The 17,154-nt window shown below is 36.4% G+C and overlaps 1 pseudogene across 1 annotated transcript; it reads left to right on the plus strand.

Annotated features, from left to right (window-relative positions):
• The first annotated feature begins 3,305 nt into the window (after positions 1 to 3,305).
• LOC307185505 (vacuolar protein sorting-associated protein 45-like) lies at positions 3,306 to 16,604 on the plus strand (annotated as a pseudogene). Its single transcript has 2 exons — positions 3,306 to 3,314; positions 15,078 to 16,604. The product of its transcript is annotated as a vacuolar protein sorting-associated protein 45-like (transcript).
• Positions 16,605 to 17,154: the final 550 nt, after the last annotated feature.

Here is a 17,154-nt window from a genome sequence, read left to right on the forward strand (position 1 = left end):
CTCAAGTGATAATATGTTTCCACCCACCTACTTTAAAAGGAATTTGTGATTACAAATATGGTATCATCAGGCTTTTATTGGACATGTGTGTTATATAACTATTAGTGACAATTCAACTGTAATGAATGTCTCTGGTCTCCACTGTGTTATCATCTAGCTCTTTATTAAGTTCCCAGCCAGATATGATGTGTCACAGGAAACTACAAACTGAGATTTAGGTTGGCACTCTGCCTGACGTCTAGAAATTTACAGTCACAGATAGATGGGGTGCAAAAAGTTTAAAGATATTATTAAGTAATTAGGTATGGATCTATAGAATTATAAAGTGAGCTACTTTAACACTTAATTACACTAACATATTTGCTTTATTTTCTTCACACTCTTTGCAGTTCAAGATAATAAGTCAAAATGATCTGAGTCAGCAATTTTAAAAGCAGCAGTTTCCCACAAAAATGTTGACAAGAGACACCGTTGCAGCTAGTCGTAGGGAATTGTATGCATTTTAAAATGTGGAAGGAAAAAAAAAGCATTAACAGGGAGTGTGTGACTATGTTGTGGCTGTTGTGTCAGAAGAAAAAATGGTTGAGAAACCTGAGCTAGAGACACTCTTGAAGCTGCTAATGTATAGCACTCCCTTTCAGAAATTGTTTTGTAACATTAGATATCTTTCTACCAAATCTTTCTCATGACTTTGTCTAGATGCCTCTTATGAAAGTTGGCATGATATGGTGGAAATAACTCTGAACTGGAAGACTAGTGACCTGTGTCTCCATCTTAGAACTTTTATTGAAAGACTAAGTCCTTTCATCTAAGTCCTAAGTTTCTCAGATGAGAAATCTGAGAGCATATTCAACATCACGGAAGTTCCAGCATCCTGTAACCCCCAACTTAAATGATGCAAAGTATGCTCTCATTTTCTTCATTTGTTAGAAAACAATGAGAAGTTTAATTGATCTAGCTGCTCTTTAGTTTCCACCAAAGCTCACCTTCCATGCCTCAAATAACCTAAAAATGCTCAACATTATTATAATTAAAATTTAGCATTTTTTAAACAATCAACTTTAACATAATTTTTCACATGTTATTTTTCTGATGGCTACATGCCAGATCATTTGGAATGGTCAAATTAAGAGTCTGCAAGTCATTTGAAATAATCCAAGTTTCATATGAGGAAGTCATTAAGTTTCTTGACTACTTGCATCCTAAGCCAGTTTTAAAATTCCTAGACTTGTAAAACTGCATTTTGTGCAAGCCACTGATGGGCCTTAAAATTGGAGTGTGCCAGCTGCAACATGTGCTAGACTGTGTGGTGTCCTCCTGGCTGCTGTTTCCCTGGCAAGTACTGTAAGCCATACACAAAGAATCCCTCAGATAATCTAGAAATTTCTGTATATAATAAAACCCTATCTGAATTAATTTAGCAATGAGAGACAACTGGAAATGTATTGACTCTTGTTAGTGTTTGTATTATTCTTCCAAAAGAGGGATTTCTTGACTAATGAATTTCCTGCCTCAGTTGTTGACCTATAATATAATGGAAGTATTGAGTCTTAACTTTTGGATGGAACACAAATTTGTGAAGTTGATCATTATATATTTACTTAATATAAATATATTTACTTAATTATACTTTAATATATTGGCATTTTAATAATAACATAGTGAAATATGCTCAGATTCATATTAGAATTAGGTAGAATTTACTGTGCAAATACCATAAAATTATAAAAGTATTATTTTATCTAGGGCTTCCCTGGTGGCGCAGTGGTTAAGAATCCGCCTGCCAATGCAGGGGACATGGGTTCGAACCCTGGTCCAGGAAGATCCCACATGCCGCGGAGCAACTAAGCCCGTGCGCCACAACTACTGATCCTGCACTCTAGAGCCCATGAGCCACAACTACTGAGCCCATGTGCCGCATCTACTGAGCCCATGTGCCGCATCTACTGAAACCCGTGCGCCTAGAGCCCGTGCTCCGCAACAAGAGAAGTCACCGCAATGAGAAGCCTGCGCACCGCAATGAAGAATAGCCCCCTCTCGCCCCAACTAGAGAAAGCCCGTGAGCAGCAACGAAGACCCAACACAGCCAAAAATAATAAATTTATTTTAAAAAGTATTATTTTATCCAAAAGGGCTAAATATTTTCAGTCACTAATGTCCATGTCTTTAATTCATATCTAAATGCTGATGGCTACCAAATCTATAAATACAGATTATTTGTCTAAACTTCAGACCCATATATTCATCTGCCTACTGTTCATCACAACAGGATATACCTCTCATCATTCGAACTAAGCATGTCTGTGCTACAGACTCATATGTGCCTATCCCAAATATTTTCCTTAATAATAGAATCTTTGATTTTTGGTTGAGCATATGGCCCCCTGGAAAATAGAATAATGTCCTTTATCCATGACTCTCCCTGTGAATATAAGTTCTGACCAATGGAGTCTCTATTCCAGTGGGTAGAATCCTGATGTGCTAGTTGGAGCTCTGGCAACCATACTAAACCATGATTGGGAGGATATATGTTCATGTTGATAGGACAGCACAGCAGTAGAAGCCTAGATTCCTAATTACTTGGTAAACCTCCCTATCAGCCCCTACCTGACTATCTCCAGACTTGTTTTACATTAAACTGAAATAAAATGACATTTTATGTAAGCCACTTTATCCTAAGCTTCCTGTCACTCATATCTAAGCTGATACTATTGCAATATGCAAAACAGATTAGTTGCAATCAAAGTAAATTGTGATTTTTTATGTAATTATCTTTGGGAGAAGAAGACATTCAAGAAATATATTTACTTAATAAAATATTTTTACTTAATATTTTCTAGCTGCACAATTTTGAGATACAAGTAATAAATCTGATGCTAATAAATAAGGAGACCAAGTTTTCATCGACGATCTCATTGTAAAAAGTTCTACGACTTTAAGCAAATGACTTCTATTTTCTTGCTTAGTGGATATAGGTCTGGGCTTTTGCGTCAAACAGCTTGGGTTTCGCCCCGGCTCTACCTCTTACTAGCTAGATGGCTCCAAGCAAGTTACTCACCTTCTCTAAGTCTACATTTCCCCTCCCATAAATGGGGATAATGATAGAACCTAACTATAGGGTTCTTCTAAGGATTAAATGGAATAACGCTTATGGAGCAATTGGCATTATACCAAGTACACAGTACATGCACAGCAAATGTTGGCTTTGTCATTATTCCTCCTTCATAATGAGGAATTAATTTGTTTTCAAAACAGGTTGAAAAATCCCTCAAATTGCCTCATGTGACTAAGGGGATAAGGAGAAGATGGAACAGGTGAGGCTCCCAAGCCTTATTCCCACTCCACCCAGAGCAACACTGCTCCACGCAGCAGGGGTTTGCATTAGCCTTATGTGTGAAAGGGATTCAACTGGTAAAGAAAATGTGTAAAACTACTCATCTTTGGACCTTTTTAGCTCTAAGAATCTATACATCAAGCCAATGGTCAGCCATGACATATACAGTTTTGTGCAAGGATTTAGAACTCTACTTAAGAAGCCCATTGTATATATGTGCCACATCTTCTTTATCCATTCGTCTGTTGATGGACACTTAGGTTGCTTCCATGTCCAGGCTATTGTAAATAGAGCTGCAATGAACATTTTGGTACATGACTCTTTTTGAATTATGGTTTTCTCAGGGTATATGCCCAGTAGTGGGATTTCTGGGTCATATGGTAATTCTATTTTTAGTTTTTTAAGGAAGCTCCATACTGTTCTCCATAGTGGCTGTATCTATTTACATCCCCACCAACAGTGCAAGAGTGTTCCCTTTTCTCCACATCCTCTCCAGCATTTATTGTTTCTAGATTTTTTGATGATGTCCATTCTGACCGGTGTCAGGTGATACAATGGAATATTACTCAGACATAAAAAGAAACGAAATTGAGTTATTTGTAGTGAGGTGGATGGATCTAGAGTCTGTCATACAGAGTGAAGTAAGTCAGAAAGAGAAAAACAAATACCATATGCTAACACATATATATGTAATCTAAGAAAAAAGAAAAGGTCATGAAGAACCTAGGGGTAAGATGGGAATAAAGACACAGACCAACTAGAGAATGGACTTGAGGATATGGGGAGGGGAAGGGTAAGCTGTGACAAAGCGAGAGAGTGGCATGGACATATATACACTACCAAACATAAGATAGATAGCTGGTGGGAAGCAGCCACATAGCATAGGGAGATCTGCTCGGTGGTTTGTGACAACCTAGAGGGGTGGGATAGGGAGGGTGGGAGGGAGGGAGATGCAAGAGGGAAGAGATATGGGAACATATGTATATGTATAACTGATTCACTTTGTTATAAAGCAGAAACTAACACACCATTGTAAAGCAATTATACTCCAATAAAGATGTTAAAAAAAAAAAAAGGAATCCCAAATCTAGCTTTGCTGTTGAATCCAGTAATATATATCCAAGTGCTTAATTACAACTTGAATGTACTGTAAGGTTTGAAAGATTGGTTTGAAATATTTTAGATGTATTATTTATTATCTTTGGTATTTTCTGGACTAGGAAAGTTGAGACACAAGGGTTAAGCTAATTGTTTAAACAGAAAGGAAAGTTATCTCTGCTTAACCAAGGGGAACACTTGTGATTCCAGGGATCATGATGTAGTGGAGGCAGCAGGGAGTATTAGAAAGTTCAGGACCAGAGTTAGAAATGTATGGCAAACTCCAGGTCTACCAATCACTTACTCAGAGATTTGGAAATCTCAGTCTTCCTAATCTTTGGTTTTCCTATCTGTAAAATCATGATAATATTAAAATTGTCTGCCTCACAGTTGTTGATAGGTATCAAATAAGAATATATGTTGGAATTATGTGTAAAGAACATATATATGTGTATATACATATATATCCTACTACATGTGCCCTCTCTGAATTTTGCTGTGACCTGCTAAGCTTTTAATGTGCAATAACCAATTTTTAAAAGTCCGTATAATTCTATACAAATTCAAATGGTAATAGTAATAACAATAACAATATTTCCTGGGTCAGGTAGACACCTGTGTTGGTTTAACTCTTCTACTTGACAACATTGGACTTGGTACACAGGTGAACTGGGAGGACAGATTCAAGCTTTGGTATTGACTGACTCACCCATTCCTGTGACCACATGCAAACTACCTAATCTTTGATTGTGGTATCCCTTAATTTATAGAACACAGAGATGCTTCCTGTCTACAATCCTCAGAGGTCTACTTAGAAGATTATCCATTGAACAATAACATTGTTCCTTGTAAATATAACTTTTATATCTTTTAACACAATAAGACAGTTAAGTCAGCATAGCAGTAGCATCACCTAGGTAGATAAAGGAGGAATTGTGGGGATGGTATAGCATTGTGATTAAGAGCATGGGTTGGAGTCAGATAGACCAGGGTTAATTCCCAGTTCTGCCATTATCACCTCTAGGCAAATACTGTCTGAGCCTCAGTTTCCTCATCTGTGAAATGGGTATAATAATATAACCATTGTTTGTTATAAAGATTAAATGCGCATGCTATTTTAGAACAGTAGTTGGTACACAGTACATGTGAAACAAATGATAGCAATTATTATTTGTTCTGCACTGAATCATAGCTCAACTTTAAACAGAGTGCTAAATCCTTCTGTATTTGCTTTTGCAGCTTCAAAAAAAAGACATCATCTGACATCTTCAGGTAAAAGGTTGAAAGACTGCAAGATAGAATTTAATGGTGACTGATACTTTGGATTCCCCTAAACTTAGTTCTATCTTCTCAGAATTACTATTGTAAAATTCTCAGAAATTGCTCAACCATTCAGGCCATATATGTACCTGGGAGAAGGTTCGGCTTGCAGGTTCTGGCATGACCTGGTATGTCTGCAGCGCATTTTTTTTTCCTCAACCTCTTAAAACTTTCCTACCCTCTAATCCACTCATTTCAAACCTATCAAATTATGCTTGAAACTGTGAGAACATTCTCCACAATTCTTATCCACCATCTTTGATGAGAATATGTCCAAAGGAGTGTGCTTTGAGATGTACTTAGTGGAGTTCCTCTAAAATCTAACCCTGATAAAGCCATGAAACGCAGACAGAGCACTCATTTCACCACCGACCATCTTAGAAGACTTGCTCCACAACTGCCCAATAGCCCCATCCTCAGGCACAAAAGCATCAGGCATAATTATAAATCTCAGTGCTGACAAGGAAGCACATGATGTTGCTTTTTTTCTTGAATGTTTCTATTTATTCCCTTATTATATTGAAGCAATTATATTTTTGGAGGAAAGCAGACAATAATGAAAAAATAACAAAGGTTCACTAGACAGTTATAATTATTACAGACTGATGAATTCCTTCCATAAAATGCTGCACTAAGATGAACTTGATTTTCACACAATAGCAAATGTTGCAATCTTTTTTAGAAAACAGTGATGATATAATTGACGTGCTGTACTCTCAGTCACTGATCACCTTTGAGATAGTGCGGAAAAGTTAGGTCATGTTCTTATCTTGTTTAAATACAGAGACAGTTTTAAGAAAATTATATAACGGTAGTCTGTGCATTCTTCAAAACATTTGTAAAGACCTGTCAATCAAAGTAAAATTATACCACCACCCTTCCTCCGTCAGGATATATGTGCATTCTTTCATATTAACCTGTATTGACCTGTTTCTTTGCCTATACATTATATAAACATGTATGCCTACATATACATACACATTTTCTCTGTGTGTGTATATGCATGTGTGCACGTTTTCCATTTCTCTGTTAGAGGGCAAACTTTCCAAAGACTCTTCTTTTAGCTTCCCACACATGATAAGACAGTGTGTTACAGTAGAAAGAACATAGACTTTAAAGCCAGAAATGCCAAGGTCAGGTTCTAGATCCAACACTTACTAACCCTGGACAATCTGAGCTGCAGTTATTTCATCTTTTTAAGGAGAGATAACAATAATGGTTTCTCAAAGTATTGCCAAAATTCAATCAGATAACATTTTACAAAATGTGCAATACATAATAGGTGCTCAACAAAGTTTTCTTCCATACAGAACTTAGTACACAATGAGAACTCATTAAAAGTTGTTACATGGACCAGGACTGATCTTAGCTGAAGAAGTGAGGCACAGCATTAAACGCTTGGAACACTATCATAAAGCAACTCTGGACCTGCACCTCAGTAGAGGGACCCTTCAGTATCATTATCTACTGACTAATTTCAGGGCAAAAAGGAAGAGGTTGCTACAATAGATTAATTTTACATTGAGATTTTTCCCTGTAAACAAATAGATTCTTAATCCAAATAAGACCACCCTCCCTGTCTGACACAAACTACCCAAGTTATGTCTGTATCCTCCCTTCAGTTTTCCAGACATTCTGAAATTAGCCTCTTTTCCTTAATCATCACTATGTTGCATAAATGACTACTCTTCTCCCTTGGAGGAAAAGGTAAACTGCGAGAGAACACCTCCCATTGAGGTATAATTATACCAGTTTAAATAAAACAAAAAGCTACCACTTCAAAAACTGACCTATTTCATTTCCACTTTAATTTCTTTCTATCTTACAAGTTCCTGTTTTTTATGGCTTTGTACTGTATCAGTTCTTCTCAAACTGTACAGTAAATAAGAATTACCTTGTGTAACTTTTAATACAATTCCCATGCCTCAACCAGAGATTCACGGGAATTTCTTGGATGGGAGCTGGACTTTTCTGTTTTTAATAAGTACCCAGTGCATCTAATGGAGGGGGTCCATGGGTCACATGTTGAGAGATAATGCTTACCCTACGAAGTAAAAATTAAAGTTGTCCATTTTGTTTCATTTGAATATTACTCAGTTTACCTTCATCTATCTAAACATGTGTAGATATTAATGTCTACAAATTTGGTCTGCTGTCAGTGGTTGCTGGTTGTCAGTGGTTGCTGGTGAATACAGTTGGCAGACATTCCTATCAATAATAAATATATTTAATAAATATATTCTTCTCTTCTCAAATCTCTTCCCTATAAACTTATACCTGAAAAAGTCTTCTTTAACCTTCTGTTGTATGTGTTTTTATAAAATTAATGTGTTGATTTCTTCATATTCAAAGGATAGTATAAAATCAGTTTGGAGAAAATGATAGCATCTGAAGAATAATGTTTACCTGGTCTAACTTTCTTCTAACCTTTAAATTCTAACATAGTGGTTTTCATTTAGAACAGGTGGAGTGAGGAAGGGACTATCAAAATTTTGGTCAAAGAGGAAGGAACATGCCATTTGATAAAACTCTCCACCTGTTTCTGATATGCCTTCCCAGTTATGAGCAAATGGCTTTAAAAAGAAATTGCCTATATATCTCAATATACCTCTTTTTTCAAAGCATTCTTGTTGGTACACTTATTCCAGCAAATGTGCTAATAAATTTAATCCCTTTTCACTCTAGCCCATTCTCTGAACATCTCCTAGGCTGACTCAAACATCGATATGCTCCACTTTGTATACAAGTTTTAGATCAGGAAGGAGTTTTTTGTTTGTTTGTTTTTCCTTGAGAGGTATCTTCCATCTACTCTGAAGCAAGACTGAAAACATCTTTGCTTCAAATTAGAGACTATACTCAGGAAAATTCGTTCCAATACCTCCAAATTATAACTCCCCTGCACAAACTCCAGACTCACTCAGATTTAGCATAGACAAAGCCTGAAATCAATTTAGAATCTTGAGTTTGATAGAAATTATATGTTTAAATAAAAGCACTGTTTTCTATAGTAATATTCTTAAAGATAATCTAGGTAAAAAGGCTAGGGCACAAAACCATCATGGATTATAGAGAAGTACTTGCAGAAGGCAGGAAGCCTTGAAAAGTCTGATTTAATTTGTGATGTCTGTCGCTCTTAGTTGATTCATCAACAAATATAGAGAGTATTAAATTTCTCATGAGGACTATGTAGAACTTTCTTCCTATCAACTACAGAGCCTGAGTGTTTTTCACTATTAAGATTCCATTAGAAGCTTTGTACTTTTCAAACTGTTTTCTTCTCAAAACAGAAATTAACAAAAAAGAGCATGCCAATATCTCAATCAGAGAAAATGAATTTTTAACATGAAGATAAAATTATTTTCAGAGCCCAAACTGGTACACTGAAATCTTGTTACTGTTTAGTTTCTAACTTTTAAAGAAAACAACCTCAGAATAATTATGACTTCTCTATTAGAGAAGTTGATTTTGACCAGGTACATCACTGGATTTATTTTAAAAATCCAACTATAATAATTTAATCACATTGCCTTCTTAAATTGTTTCTTGTTCTTTTAAAACATATATATATATTTTTTAGTTTATACTATTTACTTACAGAAAGAAGTGTAAGTTTGATCTTCATGGTTTTAGATTTTTTTCTCATGTATAATTTTGAGTATTAAATATAATATAATATATAATATAATATAATAAACTTGAGACAAATAAAACCGAAGCTAAAAACACATTCTATTTTTCTCAAAACAAAACAAACTAAAAGACAGTTGTTAAACACCATGTGCCTTTATCTTTTGTTGAGCTCTTCTGAAAGTACATAAACATTTGGGATGGGTCACAAGAGGACAGGGAACACTAGTATAGAAAGAAGAGAAACCTATTTCTTGACATAATTTCATGTTAAATATCAAAAGTATTTTTCCACATTAAGCAAATAATAAATTGGAGATCTACACATTCCTTGGTGTGGTTCATGCCACTTTAAGCAAGTTAACTTAAGACAAAGGAAAAGAGAAGAAAACTCACCGATACATTGCTGACCAGCGAGGAATGGTCCTGTGGAGACCGAGGTCTGCCATCAAGTGTGTGTATCCAGGCTCTATCAGCAACTTTGTAGGCTAGACTGAGGTGAAGAAAGAAGTCACTGATGATCTAACTAGAACCAGTCTGACAAGTCTTGGCTAGTATGATGGGAACTGTGTGACTAGTAAGATGAAGGCAAATTTTATAGGGAGGGAGAGAACATCAATAATATAAGCACTTCCTAGGAGTGGGAACTTAAAATCTATTGTCTTCTGATTATAATGATTTCAAAATGTTAATATAAACCAGATTTTTTCAATAAAAGTCAGATGTTTAAATCTAGAAGAAAACTTTTTTTAAATCATCTTGCTAAGCTTCTTCATGTTTCCAATGAAGAAACTGAGGTTTAATTAAGTTAAATTGGTCAAAATCACATCGTTAATGCCTCTATATAGGACTAACACCTACTTTTTTTAAAACTAGTCTGACATGCTTTCCACTCTACCATGCATATTATAAAAGTTTTACTTTGGTATTTACTATAAGTCAGCTGTTGAAAATACAGCGGAGATTAGAAAAGCATTAATATCTCAAAATTATGTGCCACCGTTCTACTAGAAAAGTCAAGTAGTTTGCAAATATTAACCCCCAATTAAGACAGTGTGTTTCTTTTACTATGGTGGAGACAGGCATATCAGCCAACACTGAGGCATTACTATCTTATTTCTGAGATGATAATAACCTAGTTTTTTAAAATGTGTGCCAACACATGTATATGCAAATATCTGTGTATTTGTGTCAGGTATAATCTTTAAATTGCCTCCCCTAATCCCCATAAACTAGATAAGATGTTTCTCCTCTGTGTTCTCATGGTATCATAACACTTATCATATTGTACTAGAATTTTTTATTTTTATCTCAACCCCAGCAGACTGTGAATTCTTAACAGACAGTAACTTTATTCCTAAGACATATGGGATCTCAAAAATATGCATGGAAAAGAGAGAGAGGATGAAGGAGGAAGGGGGTATGTATGACCAGTCCTAAAAATCACCATAAAGAAGACAAATAAATATTGTTGAATACTACTACACAGCCATTTAGCCAATGGCTCATCTGAACAGATGTAGAAGTTGGGATCCGTACTGAAGTGTGGGATTAGGCTGCCAAGAATTGGAATCATTCTCTAACAGTAACTCAAGAAACCTCTACATTGGGGCACACTGTACTTAGGACTAGAGAGAGCATCACATCTACCCTTTTTATTAGCCAAGAGATCACTTAACACTGAAGGATAGCATGGATATTTACTTGAAGTTACTTAATATATAGTATCATGTTTCTGTCTACTCACTTGAAAGTACAATTTAGCCAGAAATAAAGAAACAATAATGAAGTAAAAACTTTCAGGTTATGAGATTAATCTGTTCTTGTTATATAGCCTTTAAAAAATGAAATCCTCATTAATGAAATGTTAATACTGGCTTGACATACTATATTCTACTTCATATTAATATTTTATGAAAATATTGATTATACTCTTGCTTTCAAAGGAAGACATATTCTTCCTCAGAGTGACTTTGGGCCAAGACTTGTCAGACTCATTTTAACAGAACCCCATGACTCTTTCTCTTTACCAAAATCCAGACTCCAAACTCAAATAAATCCTTCATATGGTCTAGTTACTTAAGTTTATGTATACCTGAACATGTAAATGAAAAAAAAAAATGAGAGGGCTTTCATGAATTTTTTAAAAACCCTATGAATATAAGCTAGAAATTATAGAAAACCAGAGACTAAGGATACGTAAATAGAGGATGAGTGGATGTCGGTCAAAATACAACCATAACTATTTCCTTCCTATATAAAAGGCCTTCATTCACCCTACGCAAAGAGTATTAACAGTGTGTATCATCAAATTTCATGATATTACTTACCTTTTAATAGAAATTTGAAGAATAACAGGGAAAGAAGGAGGAATGAAACATTATACAAAATTATCCACTGAATGGAGCCTTTCATGCACTCAAGGTATGTCTTTAATAGTCATTCTTAGAAATTAGAACACTCCCTAACACCATACATAAAAATAAGCTCAAAATGGACTCGAGACCTAAATGTAAGACCGGACACTATAAAACTCTTAGAGGAAAACATAGGAAGAACACTCTTTGACATAAATCACAACAAGATCTTTTTTCATCCACCTCCTAGAGTAATGGAAATAAAAACAAAAATAAACAAATGGGACCTAATGAAACTTCAAAGCTTTTGCACAGCAAAGGAAACCATAAACAAGACGAAAAGACAACCCTCAGAATGGGAGAAAATATTTGCAAATGAATCAACAGACAAAAGATTAATCTCCAAAATATATAAACAGCTCATGGAGCTCAATATTAAAGAAACAAACAACCCAATCCAAAAATGGGCAGAAGACCTAAATAGACATTTCTCCAAAGAAGACATACAGATGGCCAAGAAACACATGAAAAGCTGTTCAACCACTAATTATCAGAGACATGCAAATCAAACCTACAATGAGGTATCACCTCACACCAGTTGGAATGGGCATCATCAGAAAATCTGCAAACAACAAATGCTGGAGAGGGTGTGGAGAAAAGGGAACCCTCTTGCACTGTTGGGAATGTAAATTGATACAGCCACTATGGAGAACAGTATGGAGGTTCCTTAAAAAACTAAAAATAGAATTACCATATAATCCAGCAATCCCACTACTGGGCATATATCCAGAGAAAACCATAATTCTAAAAGACACATACACCCCAATGTTCGTTGCAGCACTATTTACAATAACCAGGTCATGGAAGCAACCTAAATGCCCATCGACAGATGAATGGATAAAGAAGAGGTGGTACATATATACAATGGAATATTACTCAGCCATAAAAAGGAATGAAATTGAGTCATTTTTTGAGAAATGAATGGATCTAGAGACTGTCATACAGAGTGAAGTAAGTCAGAAAGAGAAAAACAAATATCATATATTAACGCATGTATGTGGAATCTAGAAAAATGGTACAAATGAACCGGTTTGCAGGGCAGAGGTTGAGACACAGATGTAGAGAACAAATGTATGGACACCAAGGGGGGAAAGCCATGGGGGGGTGGGGATGGTGGTGCTGAATTGGGCGATTGGGATTGACAAGCATACACTGATGTGTATAAAATTGATGACCAATAAGAACCTGCTGTATAAAAAAAAATAAAACAAAATTCAAAATTAAAAAAAAGTCACTCTTAGAGCCAATCAGTTTTAAATTAATTGATCTCTAAGAGGGAAAAATAGTATCTTAGAGCAAAAATTTGTCTTTCATTCAAATATTTATTTTCTTTATACTGTTTTTCTGAAATCATAAATTTTATTCTGCAATCCTTTGCCCTAAACTATGGTGTGAAGAAAATGTATTCAGAGTTATCCACCTCTTTGTTTCTGAGATACGACAGTCTGTCTTACCTGTGTCCTTCTGTGCAATGTGGAAGCAGAGTCAGGAGGAATATATTTGTGGATTCAAGTCTCTTAGAAACCTACAGTAGATATGTCACATTGCATAACTAGTAAAATAGCAACTAGACCACAGGCATTTTTACCAGCCAACAAACCATTCCATAGTTCTTTACATATTTAGCAATGTCATAGCAATGAAGCATCTGATGGCCACAAGGATGAGTATGCTAAAGAGGTATAGTGCCAGTATGGCTAGTCATGGGTGGTTCAAGTCCCCTGGCTTGAACCAAGTTCTTTTATGCCTGATAATATCAATGCATGGATGCTTAAGGATAGTAATCTGATTAATTTACGGAAACCCTCAAAGTTATACCTAGATTATGTCTCTGTAATGCTAAAGCGATCCTTTCATTGGCCAGTTTATTGGGTTGTACATAACAACAGACCAATGTTAAACTAGTGAATGAGCTAGTTATCAGAGTAAACATAGCTATTTTGTCATTTGTGGATCCATTTCCTCCTATCATGTATTGTTTTGAAGGTACCCATGCACCTTAGTTTGTTTAAGCTGAGAAAACAAAGAGCATTAATATAATTAATTAACCTTTGGCCTCTATTTCAGCAAAAAGAGATCATGCAGAGCTCCTCTGAAGAACAAGCTATCACCATTCTGTCACTCTCCTTTATCTAATTTTCTTAGCAAAAATGTGATTTGTTTTTCACCAGCCTATCTGTCCCTGTCTTTGAAATCCTTTTTTTATCTCCCCTAAACCTTTTTTATTGAATGTCATCATGTAGTGGTTGTTTCTCAGTCCCATCTTATCCATTGTTTTGCAGTGGAAGAGACCATCTCAGCCAAACTAGCATTGGCTTTTAACCTGGTATTGCACTCATAGGGTTGGCAGAGTTGATTCCAGGATGCAGCCACAAGCATGAGGAAGAGGCTGTAGATAACTTCCTGCACTTCAGCTGGTTGGAGAGTACCACTCCCACTCTGAACAACATCTCGCCTTCCCTCCAAAGAGTGTACTGTACTTGAAGCAAAACAGTTACACACAAATGGCTATGCATATAATTGTTTGCCAAAGAAATTTCTGGCCCTTCCCTTTCCCTTAACTGCCTTAGGGAAGAATCTTTTCTCTAGCTTAGTTTCCACATGATGTTTCTTTTGAGAAAGGGGACTGGGACAAGAAATCTGTCATGTAGTTAAGCAGGCAAGAAATATTATTAATCCAATTTTGTTTGAGAGTTGTTTGTCCATATGATTATTTAAAAGTCAAGTTTAGTTTCAAAAAACCTTTTTTTTTTCTGAAATTACTTTTGGGGTAATGTTTAAAATGAGAGATTGTAACTCTGTAAAATGCATAGGGAATAAAGCATTCCAGTGTACACAGAAAAGGCAAATTTTTAATCAAATAAAGTTTTATGAAATGAAAAACAAAGTCCTCTATAAGGTGTTTCGCACCTGCTACAACTATCTCCTATGCTAGGGATAGTTTTCCTGGCCGTTGACATGAGGATCTGCTAAGCTTTACAATACATAGTGATACATATAGCAAAAACCAGAGATATGGTTTTTACAATTAAAAGACAATAACAATGCTAAAACAATCTTTATTGTTTAATGTATTGGGATATACAATATAGACTAGTTAATGTCGTTAAACTAGTGAGTGAATGAGGATAACATTTTTGGACCCATTTTAATTTTAAAACATTTTTTTTAATTAGTCTTTAAAAAACATTTTTAAGATTTATCAGGCTGCCAGTGTCCTTGCCCCCACGGTGAGCCACAGCCACCCTCAGCCTCTGCAGGAGACCATCCCACACTAGCAGGAGAGTGTGGATTATCTGATTCAGGAGCTCTGAAGACCCAAATACAGTATATATTTTATTTATTTCAGTAATGTGATCAGCAAGAGTAATGTGAAGTCATTAGCTGAACCTGATGAACAGGAAGTTGTGGCTGAGGTTCAGGAATTTTATGGTGATTACATTGCTGTGAATCCACATTTGTTTTCCCTCAATATTCTGGGTTGCTGCCAGGGTCGAAATTGGGATCCAGTCCAACTATCCAGAGCAACTCAAGGACTGACAGCTCTCCTTTTATCTCTGAAGAAATGTCCCATGATTCATTACCAGCTTTCATCAGAGGCAGCAAAGAGACTTGCAGAATGTTAAGCAAATGATAACTAAAGAATATGAACTGTTTGAATTCCGGCAGACTGAGGTTCCTCCCTTGCTACTTATTTTAGATCGCTGCGATGATGCCATCACCCCATTGCTAAACCAGTGGACATATCAGGCCATGGTCCATGAACTACTGGGCATAAACAACAATCGGATTGATCTTTCCAGAGTGCCAGGGATCAGTAAAGACATGAGAGAGGTGGTCCTATCTGCTGAAAATGATGAATTCTACACTAACAATATGTACCTGAACTTTGCTGAGATTGGTTGCAACATAAAGAATCTCATGGAAGACTTTCAGAAGAAGAAACCAAAAGAACAGCAAAAACTAGAATCAATAGCAGACATGAAGGCCTTTGTGGAGAATTACCCACAATTCAAGAAGATGTCTGGGACTGTATCAAAGCACATGACAGTGGTTGCAGAGCTGTCTCAGTTGGTCAGTGAGTGGAATCTGCTGGAGGTTTTGGAGGTTGAGCAAGAACTGGCCTGTCAAAATGACCATTCTAGTGCTCTCCAGAATGTAAAGAGGCTCCTGCAGAACCCCAAAGTGACAGAGTTTGATGCGTGCAGCCTGGTGATGCTTTATCCTCTACATTATGAGCGACACAGCAGCAATAGCCTACCAGGATTATGATGGACCTTAGGAATAAAGGTGTTTCTGAGAAGTATCGAAAGCTTGTGTCTACAGTTGTTGAATATGGTGGTAAACGGGTCAGAGGAAGTGACCTCTTCAGCCCCAAAGACGCTGTGGCTATTACCAAACATTTCCTCAAAGGATTGAAGGGAGTAGAAAATGTATATGCTCAGCATCAGCCTTTCTTACATGAGAACCTGGACCATCTCATCAAAGGAAAGCTTAAGGAAAACCTGTATCCTTATCTAGGCCCCAGCACACTCAGAGACAGACATCAGGATATCATTGTGTTTATAATTGGAGGAGCCACCTATGAAGAGGCTCTAACAGTTTATAACCTGAACCGCACCACTCCCGGAGTGAGGATTGTCCTGGGGGGAACCCCTGTGCATAACACGAAAAGTTTCCCAGATGAAGTTCTTGCTTCTGGACTGCACAGCCGAAGCAAAGACAGCTCTCAAGTTACATCAAGGTTAGCAAGCAGAAGATGAAATGGTGATAGAGAGGTGAGAAGAATGGCACAACTTCCCCTCTTGCCTCACTGCAGGCTTTCTCCACTGACCAGAGGGGTGTTGGAGAAGAGCCTTGGGTTTTGTACTTCTTGTTATAAACCATCTCCAGGTAGCCTGCTGATTCCTGAACTGTTGGCACAGACACCAAGACTCCAGTGGTGAGTTGAGAATAAGTCTGAGCCCATTCCAACCCACTTTTCTCATGTTTTCTTTATCAAATAAATAAATGTATTCCTTGTATTTGATAGCCCACACAAAAAAAAGATTTATGAATTTCATGTTGAGGGATCACCTTTCAGTCTCCTGAACAGACTCTTCCTGAGATATGAATTAAATGTGTTTATCTACACTCTACCTCTTTACAAATAGACACCCCAAGATGTATAAATATATTGATAAAATAAGGATCAAATTCAAGAAAAACTACAAATGCAAATATACTATCTCTCTATATTGTTTATACTTGCTTTGATAGAGCTGGCAATTTGGCTTTGAACTTCCTGGCAGTAAGGATAACAACAGAAACTTAGATAATTCTCATTATAGAAAAGAAAAAACTTTTTGGTCTAGCTTG

This window comes from Stenella coeruleoalba, assembly GCF_951394435.1.
Source record: "Stenella coeruleoalba genome assembly, chromosome: 4".
NCBI lineage: Eukaryota > Metazoa > Chordata > Mammalia > Artiodactyla > Delphinidae > Stenella > Stenella coeruleoalba.